The 15599-nt window shown below is 38.5% G+C and overlaps 1 protein-coding gene across 41 annotated transcripts in view; it reads left to right on the top strand.

Moving 5' to 3' along the window:
* AFDN (afadin, adherens junction formation factor) overlaps window positions 1-15599 on the top strand; it is a 107429-nt gene that overhangs the window by 13545 nt on the left and 78285 nt on the right. The window contains exon 1 of one of the 41 annotated variants that reach the window (XM_085543422.1): window positions 11133-11324. The exons of the other annotated variants lie outside the window; for them this stretch is intronic. The gene's annotated coding sequence lies outside the window, so the exon portion shown is untranslated. Of the gene's footprint in view, window positions 1-11132; window positions 11325-15599 lie in introns of those variants that run through there. 41 annotated transcript variants of the gene reach the window in all.

Here is a 15599-nt window from a genome sequence, read left to right as displayed (position 1 = left end):
TGTGTGTGTGTATATATATGTGTATAAACATACACATATATGTTTTTACCTTATTTTAATAGAGAGAAATGATTTGACCAGGACCTCTCCTGTCAAAATTTGCTTTTTTGAGATCACCATATTCTTGAAGCAACTGTGAAAATGTGCCTTGCTTTGCCACGTAAGCCTTTCTGATGGTGTAGGATGGGCTTTCCATTATATTAGTAGAAGCTGTGTGTCTAAGCTCAATATTTCTTGACCATGGCTTATATAAAGAATAGATGTTGGAATTACTGTTTCTCACTCTGATGTGAGTTAATCTGACTAATCACTATGGCCCAATCCAAGTGGTAGAGCTTGCAAAATTGACAACTATGCCTTCACAGGGAAACTTCTGGGCCATAACTTTTGGCAACTGAAACATACATTGACTCTGATATGAATTTGAAAGGTATGAATCAAAAAGACAAACAAAACAGCTGTTCTCTTTTCTTGACATCAAAAACAATCCAAGCTAGTCTTCCTCGTTTTTCAGTGCTATGTTATCGCGTAATTACTTCACATCAAGAAAGACTTTCATTTTTACATTAAAAAACACTTGCAAAGAAACTGCCACAAGTTTCTTTATTTCTCTGGTTAGCCACCTGCCTTCTGTGTTGTGAGTTTCCATACTCATGACAATCAAGACTGCATTTTTGTATTACTGTGTACATTAGCTATCTGTCAAACATACAGTGATTACACAGTGTCAAAGTTGCTCTTAAAAGACAACAAGGTGGTCCCAGTGTGAAAAGTAGTGTCAGCGATGGGATTTACCCTTGTCCTCTGTATGTGAGCTGTCTTGTTGATTGCTCTGGTACCCACATTACTGTTTGGAAACAATTCATTACTGGCAGATGGAGAAATACTGTACAGGTTTTACAGTGAGTATTTTAAGATAAGTATGGTCAACCACAATTGTACTGTGAATTTTTCTCCATAGGGTAAGGCTATCATCTTCTTCCTAATTATTTTTGCCTTTCTTCAATGTTTTCTTTTTTAAGAGTGTTCACCAGGAAGGCTACTCCTCTAGTCCTTGTGAATTTGGCTTTTTTTTGTTTTACTTTGCTTTTTTGTGTGTGAGAATCTTGAAGTAAACATGCTGCTTTTAGAATCTGAAGTTCAGATACGTTTTGGGCCTTTTTCCCTCCTCTCATCCCCACTGTGTACTTGTGCGGATGACTAAGAGGTCTGCAACTGGACTGTTAGCGTAAGAAGATTTGTTTCTTCTCATTGTATCTTTTGTGTTGCTCTACTGCATGTTTTTGTTCCCCCTTTCTTAGTTTTTCTTGTGGAGATCTGTTGCTTTCTGTGATTACACCCCAGAAGTTGTATGACTGTGTTTAGCATGTGGGTTGGTTGGTTTTTAGTTCTTCTAATTCTTCCTGTACCACTGGTAGCCCACTTATGCTATAGTAACCAGAGGAAAGAAGCAGACTGGTAGTAATGGTGGTAAATCACTTTCTCAGATGCACTTGGACGTCTGACTGGAATCTCTGGTAAACAACCATCGATAGTAACATACAACTTAAGGAAATCTCACCACTTTGAGGATATGGAACAAAATACTCTTTTTTGGTTGTTTTTGAGCACCTCTGCTTCCGAGTCTTTGCATTAAGTTTCTGGGCATGTCATACCTTGTCTAATTTTGCATTGTTTTGGGGTTCTATAATCTTCCTTGAAGAATGAACCAGTGTTAAAAGAATCATCCTGGCATCCCCTGACAAACTACTTAGATACCAAGTATGGCTTTATATTCCTAAAGTAAAAATGAATTGGAGGCTGGTCGTAGTATGTTGGACTGGTGAATGGAGTAAACAAGCTTATTTTAGTCTTACTATGCAATAATTCTCGTGATTATCTTTGAGAAATGCTTTCAGGCTTACATTTCTCTTTATCTGTATTGAAAATGAAATAATTACACAATTCATTAACTATAAATGCATTCTGCAAAATAAAACTTTTCATGTTTTAGTAAACAGTCAAACAGGGAAACAGGTTGGGTAGGTGGTTGCATAGCTTTTGTCATGGAGGTTTTTGAGACCAGACTGAATAAAGCTGCAGGCAACCTGATCTGACCTCAGAGGTGACCTTTCTTTTGGCAGGAGATTGAATTGGAAACCTCCTGATGGCCTTTCTTCCACTGGAATTACCCTGTGATCTTAGATGCATGTCTACCCATTCCAGTTCACTTCTATCTGGGATGGACTGCATTGCATTAGTTGGTTAAATGACTTGAGATATGATGTAGAACTACTTATCTAGGTTTTAGTGTTTCTATCTGTTGGACTCATACCAGAAGAGAAATTGAAAAACATTATGCTGCTACTTAAACTACTGTATTTAGCTTTTTTCATCTCTTTTTGTTTTATAGCCCTTCCTGAGACTTAAGTGTTGGCATATCTTAATATCAGTGCTATCCAATTGGTCTTTTCCTATATTATTTTGTGCTTGTAGCTCAGCTTGCAAAACGTATGATACCTGCCTGACTGGTGTAATGATCACTGTTTTCTGTAAAATGGCAGCTTTGGAAGATTGATTAACCTGTCCTCAGTGGATGTTTAAATAAAATCATAAAATACTTTTGGGTGGAAGATAACTTGGGGCTATAGGTCCAATCTCCTGGGGCTTCCTAGGGCTTTATCCAGTAAGGACTTGAAAGTCCCTGAAGATCATGCTCTGTATGACTTCTCTGGGCAACCTTCTCCACTGCTTGACTGACTTCATCGTGAAAAAAACTTACTTAAATTCAGTTTAGAATCCTCTTCTTTCAACTTAATGTCCATGATCTCTTGCACTTCCACCATGCACTACTATGATGATCCTTGCTGTATCTTCAAGGTGGCTTCCCTGTAGATATTGGGACCTCTTTTGTGGGTTTCCCTAAAGCCATCTCTTTAACAGGTGAAACAAACCCTGTTCTGTCTATCTCCGCTCCTAAGATAGTTTTCTAGCCTTCTGACTATCTTGTGGCCTGCTGAATTTGCTCCAGTTTCCATCTTTCCTGTATGAAAGGGCACAAAACTGGACTGATGAAGATAATCATTTTACTTGATGTAGAGCCTGTACTCCTAAACGCAGCTCAGAATGCTGCGGCCACCTTTGCTGGAGGGCACTTCTGACTCATGTTCAGCTTAGTGTCCTCCAGGAGCACCAGGTCCTTTTTTAGCAGAGCTGTTCTCCAGCCCGTCATTCCTGAGCCTGCGTTCTTGCAAGGCACAGTTCATTTGAGTGGCAGGATTTTGCATTTGTCCTTGTTGAATTTCGTGGAATTAAAAAACAAGCATTCAAAAGCCAAAAACCAAACAAATATCCAAAACAAACAGAATGTATTAAAAACACCCTTCCGGAGCATCTTTTTATGAAACATTTGGGTATGCTGAGGGCAGAGATTGAACAAGATTCTAATATTGCAGAAGGTACATGATTACAAGTTGTCTAAATTCCACTCTGTCCTTTTTCCATTTCCTACCCCTGTACGTTTCCTCCTGCTCAGGATTGGAAGCCTACATGAGTTGATGGAATAAATTCTTGCAGTGAATGAGTTACAACCTACTTTAGCAGAGGGCTGGATTCTGCTTTTAGCAGAAGTCTGGCCTCGATGTAGGACCCTTCCAACCCCTACAATTCTGTGATCGTGAGAATTAGGTTAGATCTTTAATTTTTATGTTGATATGTCCTTATTGTAATATTAATTTCTGATTGCTTTTGGATTTATAACACTGTATTGTGTGCAGTACAGCATTAACAAGCTTTTTTGTACCAAATCTCCTATTTTGTTGTATTTTGAATTATGCTGTGTCTGTGTTACAGATCTCTGCATGATGTCGAGAAGAATCTTTACAAAATGGTGCGTGTTGCTTGAGGCAAACCATAGCTACTGAATGCATCTCGCATTTGTGATCTTTAAAAACAGAAAGCTCTATCTATGAAATGTTAATTTTAACCATGGACAGATCTTTTTCCATGGTATCAGAACTTCAAAACATCTGGTATAGTTGGTTAGACAGGGAAATTAGGTTAATTGCATGGAAATAGAGCCACGCTGATAGTGTAACATTTTCTCATTGAAACCAGTACTTTAGCAGTTTTTCTAAGTAAACTGTAATCTCAACTGGGTAGGAATGTTTAATATCGCTAATCTTTGCTTCAATGCAGTATTTTTACCATTAAAATTTGAAATACTACTTTGGAATCTCTTAATTCTGTAAGTGTTCCAAGGCCAGAATTAAAGTACAAGGAACATAAAATGAAATAAGCCAAGCATGCAAAATCCTCAGAACTCAATATTAAATCTTGTATTTTGATACTGAATTTAAATGAGGTTTTAAATTACCTTTTCCTGCATGTTATATTGGAACCTAAGTTAATACAAACTTGTTATCCATTCCATAAGTGGCTTCAGCTGTTACTCCCCTTGTCTGGATGCCTGTTCTTAGATTTCTACCTGTAAACATGGTTAGAAAATGCTGTAGGTTGTTTCTCTTTCTTGGGCACTTTAACAACTACATCAGCCCCATACTGATCCTTCAGATCTTCATCAAGGCTAAAAGTAGAGCCTCATTCTTACCTTACATCACAATGAAGTGATGATTAAAGATACTTCATGTATTGGTAACGAATTAACAACATTTATAAGGGGGAAAGGCACTACCTTGCTGCTGTTGAGAAATAGAATAAATTCAGAAAGAATGGTCTTGCACAGAATACTTAATGTAGTTAGAGGCTTCCCATCTTAGATATGTTGGAATTAAGATCAACAGTTCTAAAACAGTAACTGAATATATATATATTTTAACTTGGGCATATATATTTCAGCTCTACTATTCAAATAGTTCAAGGTGATTTCTGACCACATTTCTGTTTGCAAAATGTCACTAAAATCTGCCTTCTAGTGCCACATGATATTATTTTCTAGGTTATTTACGCTATTATGAAGAGAACTGCACAGGAAGTGAGGAGCTTCCTATGTAATCAAGTGGTCAACTGTTGTTTCCTCTATCGGGAATAGAGTTGGGTATTACTCACAATCACCAAACTTTCGTTATTGTCCTGAGCGTGGAGCAGCGACTCTAAAGTGATAGGAGTGAGAGAGGAGAACGCAGTGGCCATGATTGAATTACTGCAATTCTAGGAAGAATGCTTTTTGACTCGTGTGGTTTTAAGGTGTTTTCAAGTGGTTCTTCTTTTTAATGACTGACATTGGATGATATGACTTTCCGTATTACAATAAAAATGGTCCTATTCTTTTCAGTTAAATGATTTACTAATTGAAATATAGTCAGATTATACTTCAGTAGCCTTTGTCAGGCCTCTTATATTGAGTTTCAAAAGCAGTGTTACTTTCATAATGATGTGTTTGTTGAGGCTTGGACTATTTAAATAGAAGTCTCAATAGGAGGGATGAAATGCCTTTAATTCCCATACATATTCAAGTTATTACTATCAGATAGTGCTAGCTAGCTTTTGATATACTTCCCAATCTGTCAGGATCTGAATCTGCAGAGATGCTCCCTGCTTCTGTAAAATACTGTTGTTGGCTTTATTTTGAATACCAGTTGCTGCACAAGGGAAAAATACAAGCATGTGATTTTATATTCATTTCTTCAGCTAGCGATATGGCTTTCTAGCAGCCAAAGATTTCTCCACTCACTTCTAGTTCAGTTGGGTGTTCTGTAATCCCTCCTTTAGCTTCATGGAGGAGGTTCCTAAGGAAGCTGGGGGTCAGTTTTTGGTTGTTTCAGAGCTAGTCCAGGGAGGAACACCCATCATAGTTCACAGAAGTGCTTGCAATGGAAAAGATGGCAGTGACAGGAAATAAAATTGGAAGCAAAAGAAATATTTTTGTTGAGTAGGTATGTAGGTTGCTCCAAAAGAAATGCGTCCTATTTATTTCCATGGAAAATGTAACAGCTACAAAGAGCACAATAACACTATTTGATGGAGGAAATTCACCGCTACAAAACACTTATTTTTCTGCATACTCACCACCATTAGCTATGTGTTTTCACCAATGATGAACAAGAGCCTGCATGCTACACTCAAAAATCTACACAGTGGAGGTGACCCACCGTAACCACTACTGAAATGCACCACCCACTGCCTCACTGTCCACTGTTTGGTCTCCATGCATATTCAGCAAGCATCAGTGTATGTCAGTGGGGGCCGTTTTTTCCACGTGGAGGATATCAGTGACACAGCTTTGCTTCAAACGCGTTCCCTTGTCAGACTCCATTCTGTCAGGCTGCCCCTCTGCTGCCATCTGTCTCATGGCAGCTACATGTAATGGAATGTTAGTGGAAAGGTTCTACTCCTACTGCCATACCACCACTGTTTGCCTCTGATGCTGTGACCCAACATAGTAAAATAGGAGGTATTACTTCTGGACCAGTCCGAACATGCAAGCATGAAATATATTTAAATGTTTAGGACTATTTTGCACTAGCTTTTGTGTTAGCATGAAAAAAAAGTCAAAGAGAAACCTCACAAAAGAGCGAATGCAGGATCAGTATCAGTCTGAAGATATTGTAGGTGGCATTACTGCAGAGAAAGCCCCTTTTTCATTTGTCAGCAAGTGGCATTGTTTTCAAACGCAGCTAAATGAAACTGAATGTCATTCACCAAGCACCGTATTTGGTAAATTTGTTGCCAAAGATTATATAACAGGATTAAGTAGGATCTGTGAGGGGAAAGCTATCAACAACTAAACTTTATCAAACTGCTACAGCCATCACAAAGCTTTTTTGAAGCTGGCCACGTCCTTGGGTAATCTCACTCTCCATTAAAATAACCAATGACACTAATGGGCTGTTTTATAAGCTTTAAGAAATAGCATCATTTCTGTAATTAAAAATAGAAAAGAAAACTGAATTCAGATTGATGATGGTACCTGCAGGGTTCTCTGAGTAACAGGATTAAAAAGAAAAGCAAACTTGTTTGGACTCTCTCATGTTTGGAAGTTTCAATAGGGGCCAAGTATTTCATTCAGATGTTCATACAGTTTACTGTTAATGCTTCTAATAATGTCTCCAACTGAAGTGTTTTCGTTTCCATTTGTACCTATTTTTGTCTGCAGTTAATGAATATCTCTTCTTTTGGATGTGTGGCAAAGGTGACTTCAGAAAACTCTCTTGGCTCTTTGTGTGTGTGCACAGACTGAAGCAACATAGAAGCACTGTGGTTGTGCATCGTGGAGTGAGATCAGTAAATGGTGTCATAGTCACTTTAATTCAGCGTTGCTGATCTTGGCTTTTGTTTGCTTGTGCACGTGGGTTGTTTGGTTGGGTTTGTGTTTTTTCAGAGCTGATATTGTCAATGATTATCTAGTGCAAAGTTGCTTTTCTGAGAAAAAGAGGAAGTGAGGAAGTATTTGGGGTAGAAAGGAACAGCAGTAATCTTTCAAGAAGATTCCTCCACCTATTTCTATCCAGAGCATTTGTTAGAACAAGATTGTGTTTCAGGTTACATTTTGAAATGGTATTATTCCTTCTGTCCTGCTTGACTGAACTAATATACTTGGAAAATAACTTTTTGAAATCCAGTCAAGTTTTGGATTTGACCCAGTGCTATCTGGAATGTATGAACTTAATGATTGCAGACCAAATTCCAAGACGGTGCAACAATAATTGTACAACTGGAACAAATTTAAATGTTGCACGTTAATGTCTCTTGAGGTAGTTGAACTGGTAATAAGGTTAATGAAGCTGGCAACAGGCCTGTGCAGTTCTGTGCTATCACATTGCTTTTTGGCAAGATCTTGACCTGCTATAAAACCTTCAGCTATGTCAATTTGGCAGTGAGCTCTTAACAGCGCTGTAAACAAGAGAATACTGATTGAGAGTTCTTTCTGCTTAGAACCCATTTTTCCTCAAGTTTATATACTCACTATTCATCCCTTTTAGGTTTTGTGTGTTGTCAGGTAGTGTCCTCATACGTTTTGCTTGGTTGTTTGATTCTTCATGTTTGTAGGTGCACTGAGATATCTCAGAGAAAAAGAAGAAAAAAAGTGTATACATACTTTATTCTTTTTACACTGCTTTTAAAGTGGGCCCAAATCTTGGTAAGCTGGGTTATCTGGGTCCAGTCAAGAGTACATCTTGTACTAAAGGTTCATGTACCTTTTTGAGTTTCATGGTATATCTTAGTTGTGCCTGTCTGCAAAGCCTTTGGTTTTTTCTTCATGTAGATTCCCCGCTGCCCTTTTTTGTCTGCTCTGGGAGAATCAGGTGCTTGTTTCCTATTAGGCTTGTTAGCATTCCTACCATAAACTACTGACTAATTATCCTGGTTGCCAGAGCACTTGCTTGCAGAGTATCGGATAGCATCTGCGTTTTTCTAGTTCAGTCAGTGTGGCTGGATACCTTAACCCTCTGCAGTGCAGGTTCCAGCACATCCTATAGGAGCGCGGAACTAATGAAACATGGCCAAGTGTGTCAGTGCAGGGAAGAAGTTGGGGCAATCAGTCTTCGCCGGCTCTGTCAGCTGAAGAGTAAATATGACACAGCCCCTGGTTGTATTATGCAAATGGGACCCAATTTTGATGTTTTCTCTTGATGCTCTGTTGCACCATACAGAAGTTTGATACTAATATAGTAAAAATGCACTGCCGATTAGAAGTTAATTGAGGTGCCCATTTAAATTATTTGCTAGTGCATTTTTTCTGTCGTGCAGTGTATGTTTTTCCTCATATTTCCAGTAGCAAGTAAAAATGAATATTACCTCTGTTGAGTGGTCAGATAGAGACGATTTCATTTCCACAGTGAAGAGAGAAGCTGTACCTCAGATTATTCTTAATGATGTTTCTCTGCCAAGATTTCTGTCGGAAACAATTTTATTTCTATAAATTATATAGAAAATATGGCATAACTGTGGTATCCAAGGGCTCCTTCAGTATTTCAGTTCCAGAAGTGCTGTTAGTAGATATTGTATACATATATAATATGTATATAATATAATTAATACATATTGTAAAATGTATTTTATGACTTTTTGAAAGTTATTTGTTTTCTTGAGTTTTTTGCATTTGGAGAATGAGCCTGTGTGAGAGAGATGTGCCATTTCAGTAGCAGGCCACAATTTCCACTCAGCTCATGAGCAATGCCAGTCTCTTCTGATATAGTTCTGCCATATCAGCATCAGCATATGCAGGGGAAGTTTTCTTTTGTGCTGGCGCCACTGTATATAAGCTAAGCCTACTTTCTCTTTAAAAACCTCCATTCAAATCTTCACTTGTTATGTAAAAGTTCAAAAGATTCCTTTGGAAAGCCTGTTTGCCTCTAGCTTTAGAAATAGCACTTTGAAAGTTGAATTGCTACCCCACACGGAAACACCTTTTTTGATGTGCTGGTAGCTTCTTCCCTACTGTATAAACGTGCATGAGAAAGCAGGGGGACAATGAAAGGTTGCCTGGCTGCTGGCAAGGTGAGCTGATGACTAAGGTGATGCTGCATCACTGAGCAGGTGTGAATAGCAGAGCAGATCAGGCTGGATGGATCATCTGCTGGCTTCTCCTCCCTTCTTTGTTCTAGCGCTTATCTGACCTGTACACAGGCCTCAAGGCACACCCGAGTCAGCACAGCCCAAAACAAAGAAGTCCCTATTGGTTTATGGGGCTGTAGAGGCTCTGTGCAGGGTCAGGAGTGTGCTGATGCTAGTGGAAAAGTAGAAAAGAATTTCTAGCTTGGCCGAGGTTGCTGCTCCGTGGTTCACAGAAGCAAAGGAACAGTCTGCAACAAAGTAAATAGGTGAAAACCTTGCTTTGTTTATTTATTTATCTTTAACATATAACTGAGAAGTGCTACAGTGGATACATATACGGTGGATACATATACAGCGGATAGCCTGTACTACTCATTTTTCTTCTCCTAAGTGTTGTGGAGATACTGACAAGTGTCCTTAGGTCTGCAACAGTGACATGGTGCAGGCAGGGAGTGGAAAGGTAAGGGATGTACCCTCAAGACCTGCTGCTGTTTGTTGTTTTGTGGGGTTTTTTTTTGCTCCTGCTCTTAAATGTGTCATGAGCAATTCAGCACAGACTTTGCCCTGGTTTTGACTAGCTGTTTTCAAATACCACGAGGCTCTGCATGTATCTATGATTTTTGGTGGAGCTTCTACTGTTAAAACTGTTAAAATACTTTGATATTTTCCAGTAAGTTGCCTCAGATTTCGTTTAGTAGGAAGAGGGATCTGTGTTTCCTTCTGCTTAATTGTGAAAAGTGAAATGATGCCGTACATGTAACAAAAAATATCCTGCAGGTGGCAGACAGTCACTGTGTGTTGCCTATCACGCAGAATCACAGAATGACCCGGGTTGGAAGGGACCTCAAGGATCATGTAGTTCCAACCCCCCTGCCTGGCAGGGCCACCAAACATACACCTTTACTAGATCAGGTTGCCCAGGGCCCCGTCCAACCTGGTAAGGTTTGTGTGATTGTTTTCTATGGGTCTGAAAATTAGAGGACAGAGCCTGTAGTGCTTTTGGGGATCACCTTTGGCATATCTTTGTTTTATTTCTCATGGTAACTGCTTCTGGAGCTGTAAGTCTTGCTTAAAGACACTTGACACTGCTTACACAACCAAGTGCTTTCAGAGTGAAGTGTGGATGGTTGCTGTGTGCTGTCTGGTGGCCTTGGCAAAATACAGTTCTGACACTTAACTCTTTGTTTTGAAGGAGGTAGGAGTTACCCTGTTTACTTAGTATAGATGGGTCAACTACAGAGTTGGATTTTGAAATGTGAGGTGATTATTTTCAGGATGAAAATTACAACATGCTTTTCTTTTAAGCCCAGTAGTCATTGGATTGATTGTTCTAGTTGTGAAGGCAGTTTGAGAAAGAGGGAGAATGTGTGCAAGATACATTAGAATATTCGCCTCAGCTACAATTTAAGGTTCACTTGGACTTTCAAGCTGCATTTAAGGTTAGCAAATTCTTTTTAGAGTGTGTTTCAGTTATATTTATAGGAATGAGTTTTAATCTTTGTTTGCGATTTTATTTCTGTAGTGCTTGTCATAGACTGCAGTGGCTCTTGCACTGACTTAATTGCATTACCTTTAAAGTACAAAAATGTTTGTAGTATCCATGGTTTTTGATCTTGACTTCTCATTTTATTTTGTAGTGAGGTTGATTCCTCATGTGTGGTTGTCTACAGGAAAAATAAAGAGGTGATTTCTCCTAGTTTGCCACCTGGTGCTGTGTGTTACTGATAATTCTCTGATAGAAGACTGTTGTTGGCCCTGCTTCTGTGAACACAGCTGAGGCAGAATGAGTCAATCTGCTGTTGAATGCCTCATTGACCCACGTGTCAAAGGTTTGGAAAAAGAAATAAAGCTGATGAAATTGTAGTTGTTTTTAATAGGAGCTGTCTAATCATCTTTATTCTTCCTGTTTTACACCCATTTAAGTTGTTCTGCCATCAGTTGTGAAACTGCACTTGTTGAGGTGCTGGAAAAGCTGTAGGTTAGCAAAAGCTTTGCTTTCTCCAGTAGATGAAAAATGTTTTAAGATATTTAATATGGCAGATTCTGCTGGTGTTTTTTAACCTTTTTAATGGTTTATTATAGAGTTTGTGTGTGTTCCTGTTTGGCATATCCTCTAGGAATTCGTGCTACAAAACTTCATGTAATTTTAATGCTTATTTCCTTAGTGTTTGGTTTTTCTGTTTTGTTTTTAATCTGAATTTCTTTTAATTTATATATTATTTGTTAGTATTGCATGCTGTGGGTGTGGAAGCAGTTCCATGTTTTACTCTGTAGATTGACTGTGTGTCAGGTACTAAGGAACTGCATGAATGTTTCGGTATGTCATGCAGCGTGTGATCTATTGGATCTGTATTGTGACCCAAATGCATTTAAAAGCAACGTGTATTTGCTTTAATTCTAATTGTTGCCCTCTGCATTGGTTTCATTGTGATTTATATTCTGTTAGCAAAACTCCGGAGCAACAAGTACGTGTATCTGAATAATAATTGCAGCTTAGTTAGTAGTTAAACCTCTGCAGATTTTTGCCTGCAGAATTTGAATGGGGCACAAAGAAAGATGTGATGTTCTCAGCGCCAGATTTTGATATTTCTAGAAGCTGCCACGATGAATAGTATTAATATTGCTTAAAAAAATAATAATCCTTAATCAATGATATACTCTTGGAGATGTTACAGTTAAGGCTTTCTGACCAGAAGTTTGCATATTCTCTACCACTCAAGAGATTAAATAGTTTATCAAGTTCTCCCTGTGTAATATACCCACTTATGCTAAAATATTGAAGTATGTATTGATTTGTGGTTGATACTGGTGGGATGGGAGTTTAAAAGCCTGCCAGCCTGTGGGAAAAGCGTCCTGACCTTTGTTTGTTGCTGCGTCCCACGTAGCTGAATAATAATCTCTCAGTACCTCCTCTGACACTATAAAGGAGGGGTTTCCTTTCTCATGCAGGAGCATTGCTGCGGATTACTGTGGCTGGCTATTTACTGCTTTGTTTGCAGAAGCCTCTGTTTAATTCTTCAGGAAGTCCAGGTTTCCCTGCTACAAATCCCATTGTATCCCATTGGAGACTTTTCTCGAACTTCACTTAGTGCATTCTTTTCCACTTTTTCCACTTGTTTTTTCACGTGCCTTTTTGTTGTGTTCTTAATATGTAGAAGGACTAGAACAGTTGGGGAAAAGAAACAAAGCATTGTTTTTTATAGAGATTTTTGGAAAACAGACATGTTTATATTTCAGTATTCCATTGCTTAATGCTCTCAGTGATTTCTTTAACCAGTCTCAGTAATCATAGACCAAACCTCTTATTAATTTGCACTTCTGTATAGTTTAACATTGAATGAGTGGTGGTTTTGATTATTCCTTAATACTGCTAAAAGCAGCAATGCCTATGTGATAGGAGGTAACCAGGAGCTCGGTCTAAAGAGCAAAGAAGCCTTTCAAAAAACAGAAGTCATTTTGCTGAAGCTTCCTGGAAGACTTAAACGGTAATGTTTGATTTAAAAACTTATATGCCACGCGTTTAGTTTCAAATGTTCCTTAAGTAGTCTGCATGACTGTAACGTTTGTCTCCTTCATTTGTGGTGCTTTTTCAACTGGTGATGGTCTGAGGTCAGCAAGACTGTCAGAAGAGACCCATAGCATTGGGAATGCCAGTGTTCTCAAGGAACATCTTGTCAAAGACTTTGGAGGATTTGGGGGAATTTTGAAGCCTTCATGTTGTGAAATCCTTGTTTCAAGCGTGCTTGAAGTCTCAAGTGTGTTTCAGTGTTCAGCTTCTTTATCTGAAGACAAACTTTTGGAACACTTGGCCTCTTGGCTGTTGCATAAAGTCAGTGACAGTCTTAACAAAGCAGTTGAAGCGCTGTTAAGATGCGTTGGTGGGCATTTTGATTGGCTGTTATAGTACAGATCCACCAAACATTTTATTTATTACCATTTGCTGAATGTTGTAGCTACATATCATGTTTTGTGACTAAGGTACGATGCCAACACACAAAAAAACAAATGACAGTTAACTGGAATTTTTAATTATCCAAGTCTTCTGTTATTGTCTGCAATAGTAAAATCACTGCAAGTTCTGATAATGATGGAAAAAATCCTAAGTAGGCTTTGTATTTAAGGGAAGCGTTCTTTATTGTTTGGGCGGCTTAAAAGAAGCTGACTTTTCAGCTATCTGCTCCAAGAATATATTTTGCAGTCTAGATGATCAGAATCTTAACTCTTGTGAGAACTGACTCTGCTGGCATGGTGGAAAACTGTTCTGTATCCTTACATTCCTGTGTAAGGGGAAGTGGACTTGAACAGCACATACATTAAATATTTAAAACATGATTAGATGAGAAACAGAGATCGCATATGATGCGTGTAAATTCCTGAGAGAAACTTAAGAGTTCTTATAGCCTCATAATTGCTTGCTTTTGAAAGTTAGAAAACGATTTGATTTCTTTTTTGTAATTGGTAATTGGCAGTTCCTCATCTTTAGAGAGAGATTAATTTGAGATATGTAAACATTCTGGGGAGATTCATCGACTTATAAGCTTATGTTAGGTAGTAACGCTTGGATATCTGCGTATCTATTTAATTTTTGACAGGATATTTTTATTAATTAGCCTTTCTTCTTGACACAAGTCCACATTATAAATCATAGTGACCCTAGCTTGCAGTCTTGCCAAAGAAATGCAGGGCTGAGTGAGTCTGGAGGCATAATGCAGATGTTACAGTGGACAGGAGAAATTTAAGACCTTGTTTTCTTCTTGTGGGTGGTGGCACTTTGTGAGTCTTTGTGCATGTTTGTTATATGTTACACAAAGCACCTGGCCAGTATGTTAAATGTGCCCTAAGCTAGGAATAAATACATAAAGGATATATAAATATTATAATGAAGACTGTTTTGTAGTCTCTGCCCCCCCTAATTTTTCAAAACATGAAACTAGTGACTTCTGCAATACTGAACATTTGTGTTTAAATTCTGTAATTCTCCAGTAAAGAAAGTTTGCAATTTACTGCAAGTGAAACATTAAACTAACTGGAACTTTATAGTGGGAAAATATATTCCTATTATGAAATGTCGTGGTGCAGTTGCGCAGCTTATGTTCCTTTTAAAGGAAAACTTTTGAGAAGTGTGTTGAGATGCATGGGCTGCAGAGGGACAGCACAACAAGCTGAGCTGGAAGAGTATGGGGAAAATGGGCAGCCAGTATCAGCACATCTGGTTGTCTTCAAAGCAAGAATCTAAAACTCAGATGATGGTTGTTTGGAGGAAAGCGCTTCTTCTCTGAAAGCAGTAGTGCTAACGTTGTATCTCAGTGGTCCCAGTGCAGTTTTGTCACTTCTCTGTTCTGTTAGTTCCCAGAAGTAGCATCAAATTTTAGCAACGAAATTTTAAAATATAATAATAGAGAAACCCATGAGATTGGGGAGGTTCTTGAATAGGACCAGAGGAAATGGCTGTAAGCTGTATCAGATGAGGTTTAGACTAGACATAAGAAGGAACTTTTTCTCTCAGAGAGTGGTCAGGTACTGGAATGGCTACTCAGGGAGGTGGTGGAGTCACCGACCGTGTCGGTGTTCAAGAGGCATCTGGTTGAGGAGCTATGAGATATGGTTTAGTGGTTTTACTGTAGGTATGGTAAAGGGAGGACGGTTGGACTGGATAATCTTGTAGGTCCTTTCCAACCTTGTGATTCTATGATTCTGTGTTTTCTAGATCCCTTCTGAATGGATCTATATTGCATTCCTTTGCTCTTGAATCTCTGCTAGTTACTACTGTGTTATTGCAGAGAATGAATACCGTCTGTGGGATTAAAACATGACTAATGTTAACAGCGGGCTTTCTTGGTAAAATAATCTTCTTTCCTTTGCAGGGAAGGGGGAGTCAACATACTGGTTGAGCATTAGGCAAAACATGTTCCTAGAAAGCTGAAGTAGTATACAAATGAAGATGTGAGGGTATAAAATCTGGCAAGTAAAATATGAAAGTATAACATAAGGGGGGTAAAAAAAAATTACTGAATAATGTGTCAAAAGTCCTTAGCAGTAACCTTGATTTCAGCACATTACCATGAATTTAATACAATCTATATGGCTATGTCATGATCACTTCT

Source organism: Coturnix japonica, chromosome 3 (genome assembly GCF_054131305.1).
Source record: "Coturnix japonica strain WE chromosome 3, WE-NBRP24, whole genome shotgun sequence".
Classification (NCBI taxonomy): Eukaryota; Metazoa; Chordata; class Aves; order Galliformes; family Phasianidae; genus Coturnix; species Coturnix japonica.
Note: the sequence above shows the minus strand (reverse complement) of the source record. Positions and strands in the feature narration are given on the sequence as shown.